This window comes from Panthera onca, chromosome B2 (genome assembly GCF_046562875.1).
Source record: "Panthera onca isolate mPanOnc1 chromosome B2, mPanOnc1 haplotype 2, whole genome shotgun sequence".
NCBI lineage: Eukaryota > Metazoa > Chordata > Mammalia > Carnivora > Felidae > Panthera > Panthera onca.
The window spans coordinates 22,492,466-22,512,597 of record NC_138343.1 but is presented as its reverse complement, the minus strand read 5'-3'; positions in this window follow the sequence as shown (position 1 = coordinate 22,512,597).

Genomic DNA, 20,132 nt, shown 5'->3' with positions numbered 1-20,132 from the left:
CATAACTATATGGTGTCCTGACATTTATAATAAAACCCAGAGCCAGAAATAGATTCTTCAGGAGCATGGGATGTGTCTAAACAGCTAGATTAAGTCTATTCTGCTTAAACAGTGCCTCTGCCTGGGAGGAATCTGGGAGTTTCCATGTCCGTGTGGTTCAGTGGGCTTCTGGAATTGCCTTTGGTTTGCTCCCGGGGCTCCCGTGAGTTGCGTAGCAGTGGGCAAGCTGAGGCCACATACACATTATTTTGTAAGCAACACACACACACACACACACACACACACACACACACACACAAACAAAAAACAAAACAAAAACAAAAAACAAAAAAACACACCTGCCTCCATTTCTAAGCAAGATGGAATGCTAACCTTTCACTATATGTTTTGTTCTCCCTTAAAATTATATTGATTTGGTTTTTCACTTAATGATTAAGAAAGAATTTAGTTAGCAGCTGAGAGTGCTGTGCTTCCGTTTATCATCGTTCTTGAATCCACCTTGAAATCCTTGGGTAGAGAGTTGGAACATTTTGGAAAATTAATTAAAAGAAGACTTAAAAGTTGTTCTAGCTTGAAGAAACCACAAAGGGTCACCAAGGGGGATCGTAGGCCCTTCCTTATTCAGTAGGGAACTCTTTAGACATTTTCAGAGGGGAAAAAACTTGTGAAGTAGGTGTGAAAAAATCATTATATAATTTTGCTTAAAAATTGTGGCTTTCCAAATGTCTTCTAAAGAAAACATGACACTTTGAAATCATTTGATGTAAATTGGAGGCACTAGGGCAGAGGATAATCTTCAGAGATTTGGGTGTTCTATGCAAAATAATTCAAAACACACTGAGATTTAGAGAGCACAAAGCAAGGTGGGGTAAGACAGTTGGATGATGGCCAGGGAGATATTTTTTCTGGTGGAAAAGCATCCGCCACAGGCTTTTATGCTGATGCAGGAGAGCAACCTTCTCACCTAGGAAGGATATATGGGATGAGTTGCAGAAAAGATGGAGGAGAACGACAAATCAATTTTACTTCTCTTGGAAAAGAAGGAGGCTGCGCACAGAGAAAAATCACATGGATTAGAGAGAGGCCATCATTCATGCAAAGATGGTACAAGGATGGAAAGTGGGGGGACAACCCCCCTCCAGGAGCCAAGCTAGCAGCAGAAACAGAGGCAGAGGGCCCCACCTGCAGGGTGAGAGCCCAACCTGCAGGGGGCAGCGGCTGCCCAGCCCCAGCCAGTCTTCACACCCTACAATGGCAGGACTCCATTAGCCAGATCTTCTAATATTTTGAGAAAAACCAGAAAAGCTAAGATTTTGATTTGAAATCTCACCTATTTTAAAAGGTTGGCAACAGGCTTAAAACCTTTATAAAACATTGTTCCAAGGGCTTCTGTGAGATTTGACACTTTGCAGTGACATATAAGAAACTTTCATTAAGGCAATGGAAGAAGGGAACAGTATTAGTAACACAGAAGACAGAGGAAATTGAAAATTGCGAGTCACTGGCTAGGGTTTTTATGAGAAAACAGCTCGAAAGCCTCAGTATTGGAGCCACGCACTGACAAGAATGCACATACCTCAGAAGGTTTCTGAACTCAAGTCTGGAAGTTAAAACCAGAGTTATATTAAATAGTGATTAATAACGGTTGAATCTGAATACGAAATCACTTCTACACAGAAAAAGGTTAAAATATTTATGCTGTTACTTGAATCAGAAGCTATATCCTGGCATAAATTCATGAATGGCTGAATTATGTGTTTTCTGTTTGGTCTTTCTGTGATCTGCTTGCTTAATCATTGGGTCCACATGACCACAGGTCAGGTATCACTGCTAACCTGGCAGCAACTCAGTAGAATATGGAACTAACCTCTAGAAAGGAATAACAAGTCCTCTTAGGGAAAGACTTGCAACCTCTAACTTATAAAATGATGGGAATTTTTAGTGGGATTGGAATTTCTCTCCATGCCCTACTGAGTCTAGATATTATTTCACTGCAGAGTAACCTTGCTTGAGGTAGTAAGTTTATTCCCCTTACCTAGCTTTACAGCCTATAATAATGTGTCATGTAGAGTTAAATAAAATAAAACACTTCTATTATATCCATATGGTGAATTATATTGTTGTCTAGTGATAGTCATTCCTGCCCCACTTTTACCTTTATGCACCAAGCATACTATCCTGACCTTTGGCTTTAGCCTTGGCCTTGGGATTTGCTTTAGTCAATATCAATACAATGTTAGGAGACATGATGTAACCAAAGGCTTGAAAACACCTGCATGATTGGGCTTGCTCTCTTGGTTCTTCCATCTTTAAGAGATGTGCTTTCTCTAGGGTAACTACTGCCTCTTCAGCCCAGAATGAACACATGGAGTAGAGCCACCGCAGCCAGACTCAGATCAATAGTTGAAGCCCAAATACGCCCACTGTAGTCCAGCCTAGGTGAACTGCCCCAGCCAACGCACAGTCTCAGGAGAACAAATGAATATTCTTCTAAGAAATTGAGTTTGGGGATGGTTTTGTTATTCAGCATTATTCTAGCACTAGCTAAACTGAGACAATTCTTGTACTGAATTAGGCTTTTTGCTTTTTAGTTGACCCTGACAATTGGTTTGCCTAGCTGGGGTGTCAGCATTCCACTCAGGATGTGAGCAGTAGACATTTTAGGGCCTCGGAGGACTGGACAGTATCCAGAGGGTCTAAGTTAAGAAATGGGTCTATTTTCAGGAAGTATACTGAAGTTCCACCTGCCACCATCAATTCAAGATCGGGTAAAGTAGAACCTGGGTATCATCATCTTCTTTTTTTTTTTTTTTTTTTTATTAGTGTTTGTTTATTTATTTTGAGAGACAGAGAGAGGGAAAGAGAGATTTCCAAGCAGGAAATTTCCAAGTCCTGATGCAGGACTTGATCCCAGGAACTGTGAGATCATTACCTGGGCTGAGATCAAGAGTCTGACATTCAACCAACCGAGTCACACAGGCTCCCCTCATCTTCTTCACTCTATATTCCATCTACCCTACTATCCACCATCCAACCATTCCCTACATATTCTGTTTATTATGCTTCTTACATATATCTCAAATTTTTACGTTGCTCTTAATTCTCATTGCCAACAATCCCAGACCAGTTCATTATCATCTCTTGCTTAGATTAGCACAACAGCTTCAACTTTGCCTTCTTCCAATCCCTGTTCCATCTTGCTTCCCCCCTCCCCACCAGTTTTAAAACACTTCCACAACTTCCTCCCCTTTTTTTAGGATAACACCAACTTCCTGATTATGGCTTCCAGGGCCCTTTATGATCTGGTTCCTTCTTACCTTGCTAACATCTCTCCCTACATGCTCCCACACATACCTCAGCCCTCACATCCTGGCCTCTGAACCTTAGCCTTTGGAGTTTCTTTCTACCCCTTAAAGGTGCTACAATCACTCTGGGCCTTCATGCATCTGCTCTCATGATCTTCTCTCCTCTCTTTCTGTCATTGCAATTCTCACACTCACAATGGGTTTGTGAAATAGTCTGAACTCAGAAAAGTGAATACACAAATGGATTTCCACTCCCTGTACTTCCCCATTTAAGCTACACCAAATTTCTCCTCTATGCTCCATATTGAAAAATTGGGCATATTCCATAACTAGTTAGCAAAATTCTGTTATCAAAAGCATTATCCAGTTTAAAACTCCAATCTCAAATATAATTCCAGTTTTCTTCCCTTGGGCAATGGTGGAGTTTCAGCATAAAGACCTTGGAGTATGGGAAATTCTGTGGTCTGACTTTGGAATGCAGGGGGTGAGGGAGGTTGTCTGACCCCAGTGCCTTTCCTACCCTCTCCTCTGGGTTTCTGGGTTTTCCCAGAAGAAAGGGACATAAGGCAAGGGACAAGTGTCTCTTACTTAAGTGACATTACAGCCAATGCACTCAGTATAGCAGACATCCAAATGCTAATTATTTTGGAAGTCCATGGTGTGAATTTATTGGAAGCTCCTTTAGGGGAAATACCTACCATATAGTTACTGGATGAGGTCCACCTTTAGACCCCTCTTCTAAGCCCCTCAACTCACACCTCCCCCAGAAGTATACCCCATTGCTTCTAGGGTAGATGATGGGGTCTTTGCAGCAGTGGGCTGCTCTCCTGGATGGACACCTACAATTTTAAACAAATATTTAAGCCAGTCTACTGAAGTTGTGCATAAATGAAAAAACTAGACAGTATTTTTTTTTAATTGAGGGATAAATTCTGCTGGGAAAAAAAAAGGTTTGCTGGTATATCTTGTTTCTTGTCTAAACTGGCTTGTAATAGCAATAATCAAGCGATTAGTAAGATATTTGCCCTGATAATGTTTAAAAAAAGGAGCAATTTTAGAATAAATTGGTTATTTCTTCTCTGCCCACAGATTTAAGCTTTCCTGATTTCAGTTAAGAAGGATGAATATTTTTGTATTGTTTACTCTGTTTGCAAACATTCTATAAAAGGCCTGGAGTAGGGGGTTCCTAGTACTGGCAGTCTTTGTAATCTCCAAAGCTCTGTGAGTTTAAGAAAGTGTGTCCAAACAGCCCTACGATGAGTAACCACCTAAGTAATGAGACCCCAAGCTGGGAAAATCATGTCTGGTTCTCCTGGCTCTTCATCTTTCAGAAGATACAGCAACTTTCTGGTGTTTGGTGCCACACAGAACTGGAATGACAGCACTGCAAATTGCCAGACCATGAGGCCAGGTCCTTCACTTGCAGGTTGAAGGTCAGGTTTATGTAAACTTCCAAGGAAGAGTGTATCTGCATTTATCTGTCAACCAACCCACCTTCTCTTTTTTTCATCCTGCCAGAGACACCCACCTCCTGGTTGCCTACCTTCTGAGATAGGCCCCTGTGCAAGCTGATAGCACATCAGATGTCTTCCAGACCTCGGATATTTTGTCTTTATCCTTTGGTCTCTTTGAGACCCTAGAGTCAGACCTCTCAGCTTCAAACCCTAGTTCTGTGGCTTACTACTTGAGTAATCTTGTTGAGCCTCAGTTTCCTCATCTGTAAAAGGAAAACAATGATAGTACCTATCTCTTAGTGTTGTTATAAGGATTAAGGGAATTCACACATGAAAAGTCCTCAGATCAGTGTCTGTCCCATAGAAAGCGTCACACATATGTTAGCTGTTATTACTCTTGGTGCCTCCCTGGACTTAGTCACTTTCCATGCTTGGCCCTGGTCTGTTTTCTCCTGGCTCCTGACTTCCAGTCTAGGCCTGACACCTGAGTGTCAGATAATACTTCTACTGGATGAACCACACTGGAGGCCAGAAGGCACAGTTACCCACTGGTGTGTCCATTCCCAGATGAAACTGAGACTTGCCCAAAGCTGCACTGCAGTTACTGGCAGAGCTGAGGTTGACTGATACTGATTTCTCTTGAACACTAAGGAGAGTTGCCTCAGTTGGGTTGACAATGTCCAAAGTGATCATGGCATCTGCTTCCCTTTCATTTTTAGAAAATTAACTAATTAAATTATTTAAATATATCTTGCCTTTAAAATTAAACCATGTATAGCTGGCTGGTGTCAAAATTTGTACAATCTCTAAATTAGAGATTTAGCAATATTTATTAAAAGCAATTAATATTTATTTAATAGCAATTTAGCAATATTTATTAAAAGTCAAATGCATGAACTCTTTGACCCAGCAATTCCCAGTTGTAGGAATTTATCCTACATATATATGTGGAAATGTAAGAAATGATCAGCGTACAGAGTTATTCATTATTAGAGCATTGTTTTTGATGACAACAGATTGGGAACAACCTCAATGTCCCACAAGGGGAAAGAATTTAAATAAGTTATAGTACATTTATACAATTGAATTGAATTGCAAACACTAAGGAGAATGAGGCATTTCTTTTTGTAATGATATAGACTGAGCTTCAAGATGTATTGTTAAATCAAATAAATATATAATGTATATTTGCTTACATGTCATAACATACCTCTGCCAGAGACCAAGTAATGGTAAGTCATCTATGGGAAGAATAGGGCTATAGGGTCAGAAGGAAAGTTTTTATAGCATGCTTTTTTACTTTTCAATGTTGGAACTTAATGTAAAATGTGTTCCTTAATCACAAATAAATAAAAACACTTTTTAATGTTTATTTATTTTTGAGAGAGAGAGAGAGAGAGAGAGCACAAATGGGGGAGGGGCAGAGACAAAGAGAGGGAGCCATAGAATCTGAAGCAGAGTCCAGGCTCCGAGCCTTCAGCACAGAGCTTGAAGCAGGTCTCAAACTCACGAGCCGCGAGATCATGACCGGAGCTAAGATTGGATGCTTAACTGACTGAGCCACCCAGGCACCCCAACCAATAAATAAATACATTTTTAATAGAACCATTTGAGAGCCTAAGACCACACCAAGTGATCTATGTGGTGGTGAATAAAGATCAGAGAAGTCTGCTCATGACTCCTGCACCTGGTTTGTTGCTCAGCTAAAACATCCAGCAGCCTTGAAATGTTTGGCTACTGTACAATTTCACTTGTTTGTAATCTTAGTCAAATATTGCTCAATTATTCACACAACAGACCACTGGTTATACAGAAAGCATTTGAAACTAATGAAGAAATTCAACAAATTAATGAGGAGCATGAAGATGATATTCTGAAAATTTGCCTCTAGAGAATCTAGATTAGGTGTGAAGTTTGTATTCATCTGATCAAAATTCTTCACAGCATATCAAGATATCTCTAAGATCCTGAAATACCAATATTAAACAGAAGACATCTAAACAATGAGCTTATCCAATATGACTATTCTTTTATTGAGGTCTGGGGTTGGGCTTCCTCATACTGTAAAGAGGAATGTATCCAAGAATTATATTCTACAAGAATGTGTAGAAGCATTATTTGTGAAATAAATACATCTCTGCTACTGATCACCCAAGAGCAGCACTGGGTTCCCCAGGAGAGAAGTATATCTGTTGCAAATTAACTTTGGCAATAAGGTGCATCTGTTCCAATGATTTTTAATTTGGGGCTCATAAACGAAATCACTGCTTTTCTAGGTTTCCAGTTCAGTTCATCCTAATATACAGATGTCAGTTCTGACTGGTGGTCGCGAGGTCATCTCATTTGACCTGTTTCTGCTACTTAGGAGAATGTCTGCCTCTCTCTGTCAGTGAATCTTAGATGTCCAAATGGAATTCTGTCTATGTCATACAGCATATCTTTTAAGTCATGTTATCCCAAACATATCCTCTACACCTGGCAAAAACCTATCCAGTTGTTTTTATATAATGTAATAGCAGACGAACCAAAAACCACCCTCCTCATTTATATAGATGTCGACTATCTATCCTGGAATGCAGTATTTGTGGTGAAGAGCTTAGAACTAGTAATCTATAATCCTTTCCCTTTTCTTATCATTCAGAAATAAAGCTATAAAATTACATAAATAAACCTATTTTGTCTATTATTATTATTATTATTTGAGAGAGAGAGAGAGAGCACAAGTGGGGGAGAGGGGCAGAGAGAGAGAGAGAGAAAATATTAAGCAGACTCCATGCTCAGCATGGAGCCCAACACAGGCTTGAATCCCACAATCCTGGGATCATGATCAGAGTGCAAATCAAGAGTCAGACGCCTAACTTACTAAGTCACACAGGTACCCCCTATTTTGTCTGTTTTAACGTTATAACCCATGGCTAAATTTCAATGTATGTTAATATACATACAGTTCAAACAACAAAAAACACAGATGATTTTGTAGTTCATTTGTTAAAAAATAATTGTATAGTTCATTTAAAGAATGAAGCACAGAATATCATTTATTAAATGAGGAAAAACAATATTTTGAAGGTTGTAGTTAAAATCACGTGATTTATTCTTAGTTATTAAGAGAAATATTTTTTAGCTTAAAATCACTTCTACTTTTTTCTTATCCTTGGGGAAAAAAGATAAAATGATGTCTTAAAGGAAGCTTTCTTGGGGTTAAATATTTCTCCGAAAAGAATTTATAAATCAGAAATGTGCAGGGGAAAATGTTTCCTTCCCAAAGTGAGAGAAGATGTACCCAGATTATATGTGTCCAGACACATTCATGCAGAGTGAATGCCCTCCTCCTCTACCCCTTTTCTCTATTTTCTTCCTTGCCTTGCCCACAGCTAAAAGACACAAACTGCCCACAGCCCTGCCCACAGCCAACAAGACACAAACTGTTCCCCAAAGTAGCTCTTTACAATTTGGTGATCTTTTAAGTTGTCATCGATCCTTCTTTTTTTTTTTTTTTTTTAATGTTTATTTATTTTGAGATTGGAAGAGAGAGAGAAAGCAAGCCGAGGAACAGAGAGAGAGAGATGGAGGGAGAGAATCCCAAGCAGGACCCGCGCTGTCAGCACAGAGCCTGACATGGGGCTCGAACTCACAAACTGTGAGATCATGACCTGAGCCGAAATCAAGAGTCAGATGCTCAACTGACTGAGCCACCCAGGCGCCCCTCGATGCTTCTTGATTAAATAGCTTTATTACTAAGCATGCACTCTATGTCAAAACACTGAATACTTCAGCAATAACATGAATGACAATTGTCACTGCCGTCACCCTCAAAATCCTCCTCTCTGTTAAGTAGATAAATAAGCCAGTATGTTGGTTAATGAAGGAAAAAGCAGAATTTGTGGCAAAAATGAGTTATCTGAAACACCATCTTTTTGGGATTAATAGATTTCATCAGAAACCTATGTGACTATTTCTACCCCAGTCTGCTCCAAAGAAGGGCATAGTAGGCACTCCAGACTCCTTGGTACACCAGTGTGGGGGCCCCAAGTAAGCCCATCTCTGAACTTACATCTGGATCTTCACCTCTGGCCACCTCCATTTCAGAACGTCTTCATGAAAAGTTGCTACACAAATGCTAACAACACTTTCTAGAAATGCAGACCACCTCTTAGCTGGGAATCTGGCTTATCTTTAACCCCACAACCTGGGTGTGAGTTTTTAGGAGTCTGTATTTCTTACATTTTAGTTAGAGAACAGAAACTTCACCATGCCCTTCAGGGAAAATGAAGCCAATCTTCTCTTCCTCGAAACTCCTGGAACTCCAAGAGAACAGGAATTCCAGCCCTGAAGGAAATCTCTGTTGTCCACTATGAAGAGTTAGTTGCTGCTATTTCTGGGAAAAGGAGAGCCAGAAGTAGAAAATGCATTTTGCAATTACCACAATAACAAAAATCTTAAAACTTTCTTTTAAAAACGACTGTTTGCTTAGTTAATTGTTTAGGCTGTGAGTATAGATACAAGATGGGAGAAATGTGAGCTAATCCTTTGGAATTATTAATCTATTAATTCTAAATACTTAGCAACAACCTCCTTTAATTTTGGTAATCTTCTCTATGAACACATGGGCTGAAAAACAAAATTCTGCTAAATGCAGTGTGGTATCCTGGAGAAGATTCTGGAACAGAACAAAAGGCCTGGATAGTGGGAAAATTAGGGAATAAAGTCTAGAAGTAATGGTGATGTAAGATGATAACAGGGAAACTGAACGAAAGGTATATGGAAACTATGGGTACTATCTTTGAAACTTTCTGAAAATCTTAAATTATTCCAAAAATAAAAGGTTTACTTATAAAATGCCATAATTCTGAAAAATATATATATATAAAATAGAAAAAACCCATAATTCTGGAGGTTGCTTCTCCATTTGAAGTGTGCAGTGAGGTGATTTACTCTTGATAGGGATGGAAGTGAAGCATCTTGGGATACCCATAGCCAAAGGGAAGTGACAAGACCGGTCTTTGAATAGAGAGGTTGACTGAGGTGGACAGTCAGTCATATTTGCTCAGGTTTGGCATTTTGGAAAGTTTGGCTTTTTAGATCCTCTTTCCCCTCAATTACAGAATTTCAGTTTGAATGAGTCAGATCAGGGGCAGCAATTCTAGCTCAATTAGCCATGCAAGTGGGCACAGTGTTGGCATGTAGTAGGTTATCAATACACGTTTGTAGAATATGTGGGTTGATAGATTTTTCTAAGAGTGATATTTGATGTGTGCTATTTATTACTCCTTTGTATACATGTCTCTCAATTCTCTTTGCCTTGCTCTTCTCAAGCTTTCTTCCCTGTCATTATTTTCTCTTTGGGAGCTTGGCCAGCATTGGTTCCTAGTAATCCCACTGTGGACTGCAAAGGAGCTTTTTGTGGAAGGTGCGTGAGTGAAATGCCTCCGTAGTGCTGGTGATCAGGCTACGTTGCCCCATTGTGTCACTTATACACACTGTGAAAGCAAATGTTCCCCCTCGGTTACTAAGGCCACATTTCTAAGGAGCTGAGAGAGCAAAGCAGAGAGCCAAACCCACACAGGAACAAGATTAAATAGAGATATAAATTCAATTGCAGTGGAAAAAAGAAATCTGGGTCACATCAAGCAGGTGACAATGTCTGCCTGTGCCTGGCTCTAAAGATTCGAGCCTCGGTCCTCCAACAAACCATTCAAACATCCCAGGTGGATCTTGGGATCCAGAAGGTGACTCTGTGAGTTTGTCTGACTCCTTAGGAGGGGTGGTCAGCTTGCAAAGAGTCCGTAACCCTGGGCTAGCAGAGAATGTGGCACACAGGTGCTCCATAGATATGGAACCGCCATCTATAATGGGAAGAAGGCTGAAAAAGTCCTATAGGGTCATAATTCTCCAGCTGAGGTCTCCAATAAATAAACACCTCCCAGGGAGGGGTCCTCTCTGAGCTTCTGTAGAATGGCATTGCCCTTTGCAAACAAAGATGGTGCCACCAACCGCTTTCAAGGAGCACGTGAGCTGCTTCTCCTGCTGTGATAAAGAGTAATGAACTTTGTGTCCTTAGCCAGATGACACTGACTGGCTTGGGGGTTGGGGTTCTCAATGGCAGTTTTGCCTGTGTGGCAACTTTAAGGCCATATGCCTCCATTTCACCTCTTTGAAGGACCTCAATTTCGTCAGCTATAAAATGGGACTCCCTAAGGTGGCTTATCTCCTATTACTAACATTTTTTTCAAATAAATTTGTTGGATTGAACTGGAAATTTGATATCTTATGTTCAGATCTTAACTTAAGCAGACATTTCACTCTTCTGACTTCATTCACTTTTTCTTCTCTTAAAAAGAAGCGGTTGAGTTTTTAATCTAAAAAAGATCATTTCTAGGTTGATTTACCTTTGACCTTTATCTACAACAACAACAAAAAAGGGGGGATGGGGAGGGCAACTGGGTGGCTTTGTCAGGTTAAGCGTCCAACTCTTGATTTTGGTTTAGGTCATGATCTCACAGTGTGTGGGATCGAGACCCACATCTGGCTCTGTGCTGGCAGTGCAGAGCCTGCTTGGGATTCTCTCTCTCTCTCCCCTCCACCCCTCTCAAAAGAAATAAATAAAGTTAAAAAAAAAGATTAATCTTGAAGAAGGGAGTATTTCCCTTATTTTTTAAATAAAATTTATTTTAGCATGAGATAAAAGTAAAACATAACACTCTGTAGAATACACCAATTATTGGCCAATTTATTTTACATTTGTTAATGTGAATCTTCGTCTGAGGCATGAATAACATTATGGAACAAAAGGAATAACAGCATAAATATCCATCATTCCCTTTATTTTTCTTCGGCTCTTTTTTCTCTCTGATGCCATATGAAGTTGGGGCAACTCTCTGGTTTTACAGGTGTGTCCTGAGGGTACTCTACAGAGGAATAATCCACAGAAGTCCCCTAAACGTATATTTTCTTCACTGTTTTGGCCCTACCGACCTTTCAAATATCATTCCTTCTTCACACCCCACATTCCAGACTCTGCAGAGAATGTGCTCCAGTCTGCCATTCCCAGACTATCACACCACTGACCTTCTCATGCCTTTTTTTTCAGATTGAAATATCTTTTCTCCTATCAAAAACCTGCTCATTTTTTCTCTTCCTGGGGAATTCTTTCTAGAACCTTCTGATTTATTAGTTTCTGGGTAGTCTTTTCTTGACCACCTCCCCTCACCACACCCACCTACATTAGGGAAGAATCAGGCATTTCTTTGTCTGTCCTTCTGTCCAACTCCACTGTTGTATCATGATGTGTACCATCCACATGCGATGTTATAGCTAGTCTTTTCCTGGAGGCTCCTCCAATAGGTTGTCAGGCCCTCCAGGGCAGGGCTTTGCACCCCAGCATTTTGCATAATACCTAGCTGACCCACTTCGAAATAAGGCGCAGGCGAGCACAACTTACAATTTAGTTTGAGTAAGTGAAGATAAGAGCCAGGGAAGGTAGAGGACCATCTTTCCAGGTGTAGCAAAGCTCGTGTGGTGAGATCCCCTGCACTGAGCTTGAAGAGATTTGTCCACTCACCACATGACCTGGTCTTCTTTCAGTGCTTCCTAGAAGAAGCTGAGAAGCCTCTAAACAGTGCGTTTTGGAGCAGAGTGGAAAAGCAGGTGTGTCTTTTCCAAACTACAATGTCAGGAGCTAAGAAAGGGGCTGAACACAGAAAAAATGAAAGGCAGGTTGTGCACGTGCTTTTCTATGTGGTGCCTTCCAGAGTAAGTGTCACTGTGTGGCTCAGGAAAGACATGGCCCTGCCTGTCACACAGTCGCCCCAAACGGCATGTACCTGGTGACAGACGAGCTTGTCAAACCACAACAGAGAGCAGCCTGGGGGGCCTGGGGCAGCTACAACGGATCTGAAATAAGACATCAAAACCAGCCCCAGCAGGCTGGGGATGTCATCCTGCCTCACCGTTCTCTTCCTCAGGAATCAGGTGTGGCTGGTACCACTGTAGGCGGCCCCCTCCATCCATCACGGAGGAGTTGAGAGAGAGCCTTTGTGTCCTAATGAGGGTGGAAAGCATCCACTGGAACCTGGTAAGGGGGTCAAGATGCCAGATGCCATATCCTGAAATACTGGGCCATTCTTATCTGGAGCCTCTGGGGGCTGATACAAGGGTGAGGTTGCAGACAGGGAATTGTCTCTTTGCTGTCATTGTGCCTAAAGTCCCCCGTACCTGAGAAGAGCCCTATTTTATGGCAGAAGATGCCTTCATGAGAACAACTGTTATTTCTCTTATAGCAGCTAACATTGGTTGAGAATACACTGTATACCAGGTACTGGCCAGGCCTTTTACAGGATTATGTGGTTTAATTCTCACAGTAGGCTTATAGGGTGGGTGCTGTCATTGCCTCCATTTTACAGATCAAATGACTAAGGCCCAAGTTCATTTAGTAACCTGCCCATGTTCACTCAACTAATAAAATGATGAAGTAGGGACTCAGACCCAGGTGGTCCTGGGATTTTAGCCATACTTTGTCCACCCAAGACCTGGAGAGAAAAATAGCCAAGTAACGCAGGAGTAACTAAGGAAGCCACTCCACAGATATCTCTTGTTTGTCTTTGACCCAGACAGAAATGGACTGGGAAACTTTTGAACCCAGCTTCTCCCCCAGATGGACTGTATAGAGTATGGGGGGAGCTGCTCATGTAAACCGGGTTCTCTTGGCTATCGGGTGGCACTATCCAAACTCAAGGCAGGAGTTTGAGTAACCATAGCAACCATGATATGCCCTAATCTCTACCCAATAGAAAGAAGATGGTTTTATCTTAAAAGAATAACTGTCAGGATAATTTACCACATTCAACTCAGGTAGCAAAAGCCGGTGAAGAAATTTGGTGACTGAAATATTGCCCCTTGACCACCCAGAGTCTGGAGTTATAAGCAAAAGGGACTCAAGGGGTCAGACAGTTCAGGTCTCCTTCTGGGAGCCATCAGTGCTGGGGTCAGTAGGATTGGTATCCATCAGCATCACTGTTCACTAAAACTCTTGAAGTCTCACTTTGTCATATTCCACTGAAAGCTATAATTTCCTTTCTCTTGCACTGGCTCACTTACAATGTTAGTAAGCAATTTAAGAAGCAAATTATACTAATTTTGCTTATCCCCAAAGTGTGAAATTTTAGAAGATAGTGCCAAATGAATGATCATGTATATTTCTCAGCTTGTTCGTGCCTTTTTTTTTAGTTTGTTCATTCCTAAAGACACTTCTCTGCTGTGTAAATTTCACTAAGCAAAATGGAAAAAAATAATTATGAAATTATCTGAAAGCACCATTTTTAAATGCTGACAAGAAGAAGAAGAGGCCTCTGTGGACCTGTGAATGCAGATTTTGTTTTGATCCACATAAATTCTAGGCCTATTCTTCATTACCTAGATGATACACAAGCCAGCTAGGATATCAACTGTAACAAACTGAAACAATTTTTACTCATCAAACTAAATAAAACAAAGTGGTCATTGAAGGTGATACAGAATCTCCTCTTGGCATGAATTTGAGTCTAAAGTCAGTACATTGATTGTGAAAATTGAATGTGTTCAAAACTATCCTCTGGGGTGCCTGGGTGACTCAGTTGGTTAAGCATCTGACTTCGGCTCAGGTCATGATCTCACGGTTCTTGGGTTTGAGCCCCATGTTGGGCTCTGTGCTGACAGCTCAGAGCCTGGAGCCTGCTTCAGATTCTATCTCCCTCTCTCTCTGCCCCTCCCCTGCTTGTGCTCTGTCTCTCTCAAAAATAAACATTAAAAAATTTCTTAAAAAAAACTATCCTCGAAAAGTCATTAATTATTCCATAAAGAGCAGTATCTATGATGTGCTATATGTAACTGTTTCAGGTAGTTATTGCTACAAGTTTACTGGGTAACAAACAACCCTAAATTCTCCATGGAAAATAACTATGTATCACTCATATGCCTCTGGGTCTTTTGCAGACTGTACTTCATATGACTCATTCTGGGGTTCAGGCTGGAGAGACATTGACTATATACGGTACATTCTTCCCATGGGATGGTACATGCATGAGAGAATGAACCTGACCGCATAAGTGCGTTTTAAGCTTCCTCTTGCATCCACATGTGTTAACATCCCATTGGCCAAAGCAAGTCACATGCCCAAGCCCAAAATCAAGGGGCAGAAAAGTATATTTCTCACACCATGAGGCCATGGCCTAATGTGGCCATCTAGTGCTACTGCTGAGGATTGAAGAAATAGGATAAATAATTCAGTTTACCACAAGTCCTTAAGGTATAGTATTTTTAATTTTATGTAAAAGACATGATTTCAGTTCAGTCAAAGCAGGTTAAACTGTGCATGATATTATTCCCCTATAAAGACAATGTATTTACTCAGTTTTTGGGTCTTTCCTCATACATGCCCTCTCATGGCTAGAGAAATATGTCTGTGAAAACTGACCCAGCAGCTCCACAGCCAACCTCCCCACCCAGACTTTCTGAAAAGCTCCTTCTCCCTACTAACCATTATTTCTGATGAACTGCCAGGGTTCCGCCTACACACAACACCCTTCCTGCTCTCCCCTCACTCCTTGGGACCTCATGCTTTGGGCTTGCCCAGGTAGGACTTGCATTTACCCCTAACAGCTGGATAGCTCCTCCCTCTTCTATTCCAAGACTTCTAGAACTCTGGGACTCAGGGTCACCCAGAAGTGAGATTGGACCACACAGAATTTTCCCTAAAATGTCCAATAACACAAAAATGGTCCAACAGTCAGGATTCATTCAGGAGAAAAGGAGACACCAAGTATTTCAAGTTGAAAGAGATCTAATCCAAAGAAAAACATGACTGTTGAGTAGAGCTAGGGAAGTCTGCTTTCAGGAAATCTGGAAGAGCAGGAATCACAGGGAAGCTGCTACCCAGACTCCAGCTGCCTACAGCCCCAAAGCAGGTGGTTCTCAAGAGGGTGTCTCAAAGCCAAGGACAGCTGCTATCAAGGATTTCAGTGTGTGGCTCTTGGGAAGCAGGGTGCTCCCTTCCTGCAAAAGCCATAGCAAACCATCTCCGCTGCCTGACAGAGTTCTTTTCTTCTACCTTTTTATTGGAAAACCTTAACTCAAACCATACAAGGAAAAGAAATTGCAGACTTTTCCTCAGCAATGCAGAATACACCACATAAGGGGGCAGAGATAATGCTGGATTAACACAGATAGTGCAGAAAATCTGTCACACTTCTTCCCATATTTAAAAATCCATGGGGCTCCTGGGTGGCTCAGTCGGTTAAGCATCTGACTTTGGCCCAGGTCATGATCTCACTGTTCAGAGGTTTGAGCCCTGGGTCAGTCTCTGTGCTGACAGCTCAGAGCCTGGAGCCTGCTTTGGATTCTGTGTCTTCTTCCCTCTCTGTCCCTCTCACGTTCATGATGTGTCTGTCTCTCAAAAATAAATAAACATTAAAATGTTTTTAAAAAAAAGAATAAAAATCCAAACAGCAACCACCACCATATCACGCTTCTGCCCAACATGACCAAAGTGTAATTATACTCATTCTGTCCACACAGTAAGGAAGACACAAAGTTCTAGAAGTCACGCTATGCTGACCAAGACAAAGGGTGACATTTTTTTTCACTTTGTAATTTTTGTGTGTGTGCTAAAATACACATAACACAAAATTTACCTTCTTAACCATTCCTAAGTATACAGTTCGATGGTATTAAATGCATTCACACTGTTATGCAATCATCACTACCATTCATCCCCATGACTCTTCTCAAATCTGAAACTCTATGCCTGTTAAACACTAACTCTGCCCTCCCCAGCCCCTGGCAGCCACCATTCTATTTTCTTGTCTTTATGATTTTGACTACTCTAAGGACCTCATGTATAAGTGCGCTCATACAGTATTTGTCCTTTCTGCGACTGGCTCATTTCACTGAGCATGATGTCCTCGAGTTTCATCCACATTGTAGCATGTGTCAGAATTTCCTTTAGACGGTGACTCTTATTTGTTTTTTTTATAAAGGTTTTTATTTTTAAGTGATCTCTATACGCAATGTGAGGCTTGAACCCACATGCCCAAGATCAAGAGGAGCACATTCCACCGACTGAGCCAGCTAGGTGTGACCTTTTAAAAAATCATCCAGATAATGTTAGTTCTCAAACTTGATACATCAGTTGATTCATTTTTATATTCATTTATCCAAACTGAAGAACCATATTTATAGTTAAGGTGTTGTTTTACTTGAATAGCATAGTTTTAAAAAATTTACTGGGGTTATTGTGTTATTTCACCTAGAGCCAGTAGAATACCAAACTGAAGTTTTTACAAGACTCTTCTCTATGGTAAAACCTGAACAAATTCTTCATTCAGTTCTACCTAAATGAGGAAGGAAAATTCTTCTGGCATTTATTTTCCTCTTATGTGGTTTCTTGTCTCTGTTCACATATTATTTTATACTAAGGAAAGCCATATGCTCTAATCATAAAGCCTACTGGAAAATCTTAACAACCATAAACCATTATTCTTATCCAATCCTCTTCCGTATTAGAAGAATCTATAAAACACATAGAATATGTTTATAACATAAAGGAGATAATTATATATAGTCCCCAAGGAAACTCAGTGATTCCTATAAAGTAAAAGTCAAGAATTTTGAATTTAAAGCCCTCTTGGATGCTGGAATATAACCATTCATTCATGTACTCATTTATTCAACAAGCACTCACCGAGTACTTACTCTGTGCCAGGTAAGATTGTGTATCAGTCCTGACCTCAGGGAGCCCAGTCTGGTAGTGTTACAGTTGTGGTACCCAAATCTCAGATTTGCCAGATTTAAATAACACCTAGCACACAAAAATTCCACCCCACCACCCCGCCAAATTGAGTTAGAGGAAATTATCCATATCACCAAATAATTCTTAGCTTTCCCAAAACAATCACCAAAGAGCTCTTTCGAACTAATGAGACTGTAATTTCCAAAACACTCAACTACACAGAGAAAGCAAGACTGCCAGCAGGTGGCTCTGGCAAGGCCATCTGATGAATGGAATTACTGAATGTACTTGGTTGTTACCAAATGAACTGGGTACCCCCCCACCCACCCACACACAAATTGCCTGGCTTTTCAGACTGGATTTCCTACTCTTCAGAGGATGCAAATGCCTGAGTTCTGACTATTTTACTTTTTTTCAGAAACATCTCATTGACTCAACTGTTTAATCAGAGGTTGATGTTAATGAATACCATAGACTGCGAGATACAGGGTCTGCAAAATACAGACAGGTTCTTGTTTTTAAAAAAGGACAATGTTATATCCAACAATGAAACTGTAAAATCATAGAGCCAAAGGACTCTTTGGGGAGTCACTAATGTACTACCAGCTGCTTTCCAGAGAGAATCACAGAAGGTGGGAGCTGCAAGACACCTTATATTTTAGAAACTGAGACTCCAAGAAGGAGAGCCCTTCCCTGGTGTCCCACACCGAGTTGAAGGCTAAATCACAGGTTGCCCAGATGACTGACACCCTTACAGTATCACACAGCAAGCAGAGACATAGCTGCTGGGCAAAGATCTTGATAAGAAATGATTCCCCAATCATTACCCTTTTGAATATTAACCATCACTGACTGTAAATGTATTTGAAACACGCCAGTGATATTTTACACACAACAAAGTTAAATGGAACTATTACAATACTCTTTATAGGGAAAACCACTCCAATATATAAGTTTTTAAAACAAAGCTCAGAGAAAATGTTGCTAATAGGTGTGGTGTGCAAAGTGGCAGGTATTAATGTATACATGAGGCTATAATTGTTCTTATCGAGAGTCCTAACGATACAGTTAATGGTTATAAGCATGGTGTCCAGGTTACACAGATCTGGCTTCAAATGTAGTTTCCGTTACACACCATCTTGGAAACTTGTACAAGTTAGCTTTTCTGAGCCTCAGTTTCCTCATCTGTGAAATAGGGAGGTCATGGGGAGCCTGGGTGGCTCAGTCATTTAAACATCTGACTCTTGATTGTAGCTCAGGTCACAATCTCATGGTTCGTTAGTCCAAGACCTGCATCCGGCTCTGTGCTGAAATGGTGGAGCCTGCTTGGGATTCTCTCTCTCCCTCTCTCCCTCTCTCTCTGCTCCTCCCCTACTCTCTCTCTCCCTCTCAAAAATAAATAAATAAATAAACTTTTAAAAATATATGAAAAATAGGGACATCATAATGAGAGCTACTTTATGTAAATGCATAGTCCAGCATTGCCATATCACATGTACTCACTAAATGTTAATCACAACCACATAACATGTAAAGAAGATGAAGTAAATGATCACTTGGAAACTGACAGAGCCTTAAGAAGTTAGTTCCAATTATTGTGGCCATAATTTCAGGTGGCATTTCCAACAGTGTTCATGTAGAAGATCTCAAAGGATAAATTTCCTGCCTTCCAGATTTCTCCAGGAATGCTGGGAGCCTGTGCTCAGTCTTATGTAGGACCTTTCTGACTTTTCACAAAGGTTAAATTCATTACCAATACTATTTTTAATTTTCTTCTCCTGAAAAGAAAATTATGAGGCTTCAATGCTTTAGCATGTGGAAAACGTAAGGGATTAGGGGATATTTTTAGTTACGAGGTAGTACAAGTTGAAATCATATCAATTAGAACTATTTTAACAGGGTGGCCAATTTACCTGATGCAAATACAGGTTGGAACCTCCTGCTGGTGTGGACATTAAGACTCCAAGGCTGGGCTGGCCAGGATGGATAACCAGATGAAGCCTGTGGGTTCAGTCAGTTCTCAGACTGAATTTAAAAGGAGATGGCCTCAGCCAGGGGAAGGGGCACTTGAGTGCCACAGGTAGGAAGGGGGAGTCACAGAGAGTGCAAGGGTCAAGTCAGAAACCTGCGTGCATCCAGGTCTACGTCTCCCTGGCTGTGTGACCTTGGGCATGTCACTTAACCCTGCTAAGCCTCAGTTTGCTTAACGGTAAAGCGAGAAGTTCTTAGACAAATGCTTGGCCTGAAACAAAAACATAATTAATGTGGTTCATTATGCTGATTAAGAGATACCCCAGTGGAGACATGGAGGCCTGCACACAAAAGTCTCAATAAGCCAAGGGGCAATGGGTAGGGTGGGCTTGGCACAGGGAAGGCAGGCATCTGGGCCAGAGCCCATAGGAGATAGCGAAGCCCCCTCTTTCTTGCTTTCCATGCTCTTGCCATCTGCCATGGCTCTTGCCTTGTTTCAGGCTCTTGTTATCTCACAAGGGGTCTTCAATGGTTAACCGAATGAGCCACCCAGGTGCCCTCCTTTTTTATTTTTTAATGTTTATTCATTTTTGAGACAGAGAGAGAGAGAGAGACAGGAGCAGAGAGAGAGGGAGAGAG